We start from the raw sequence: 1,554 nt of genomic DNA, 5'->3' as shown, positions 1-1,554 counted from the left end.
CACCCATTTTGAATAATATTGCATGAGTTCCTTGTTTTTCAATGCAGCATAATATTCCATTGTGTGTCTATACCAGAGCTTCTCTATCCATTCGTTTGTTGATGGGCACTTAAGTTGTTTCCAACTCCTTGCTATTGTGAACAAAGCCGCAATAAACATGGGTGTGCATACCTTCTGTATCTTTTTGAAAGGTTCAACTCAATGGGATTCTACAAATTTGACACTGTCTTGTTTAAATCCTTTATATATTTAAATTCTTCAATTACTTTATCATCTAATGAAAGTATTCCTACCTCTATATCTTTTCAATCTATATGCAGAACAGATTATCCAGGAGGCTGGGCTCTATGAGGAGAAATGTGGCATCAGGATTGGAGGTAGACTCATCAACAATCTGCATTATGCAGATGAAACAACCCTGCTTGCTGAAACTGAGGACCTGAAGCGCTTGCTGCAGAAGGTCAAGGACTGCAGTCTTCAATATGGATTGAAGCTCAATATCAAGAAAACAAAGATTCTCACCACTGGTCCGACTGGCAGCATCATGATACATGATGAAGAGATTGAGATTGTTGACAGCTTCAGTTTGCTTGGCTCTACAATCAACACTTTTGGAACCAGCTGCCAGGAAGTTAAAAGATGAACTGTATTGGAAAAGTCTGCTGTCAGAGACCTCTCCAAAGTACTGAAGAGCAAAGATGTCATTCTAGAGACTAAGGTGCACCTGATACAGGCCATGGTCTTTGAAATTACTTGCTATGCCTCAGAGAGCTGGACAATGACTAGGGATGGTAGAAGGAGAGTTGATGCCATTGAGCTGTGGTGCTGAAGAAGAGTAGTGAATATATCATGGACTGCTAAGAGAACAAACAAGTTCATCCTGGAGAGGTTGAAGCCAGGCTGCTGCTCCTTGGAGGCAAGGATTCTGAAGCTTCATCTGACATACTTTGGACGTGTTTCAAGGTGGGATTAGTCCTTGGAGAGGGATGTCATGCTTGACAGGGTCGAGGGACAGCACAGGAGAGGAAGACCCTTGATGAGATGGATTGATTCAATCATTGGGGTAATGGGGATAGGTGTGTCAGAGACAGTAAGATCGGCACAGGATAGAGCAGGGTTTAGGGTTGTTGTACATAGAGGTTTGTAAGGAGTCACAGGCAATTTGACAGCACATAACAACAACCATTGAAAGTATTTACATATTAAGATGCCGAACTGAATTATAGTTGCCAGTAAAATTAGGGAAAGAAGGGCAATCATCCCCTCAAAGAATAATTTTAAAACATTTGGTAACAAAATTATTAAAAAGAGGGAAAGGAGTCATTGGAATTATCATTACAGCAGTTTTGGGAATTATCACCATTACTGCCACAGGTGCTATAGCTGGCATGGCTTTGCATCAAAGTATTTACACCTTAGATTATGTGAAAATATGGCATCAAGATTCTGAAAAGTTAAGGTCCTTTCAAAGACAAATAAAATTAAAATGTGACTGGCATACTACACAGTTTTGCATTACTCCAGTAAAGTGGAATGACACAGAATGGATTTCAA

Source organism: Elephantulus edwardii, unplaced genomic scaffold (assembly GCF_000299155.1).
Source record: "Elephantulus edwardii isolate Elephantulus edwardi_28Jun2011 unplaced genomic scaffold, EleEdw1.0 scaffold00217, whole genome shotgun sequence".
Taxonomy (NCBI): domain Eukaryota; kingdom Metazoa; phylum Chordata; class Mammalia; order Macroscelidea; family Macroscelididae; genus Elephantulus; species Elephantulus edwardii.
This window is presented reverse-complemented; position numbering follows the sequence as displayed.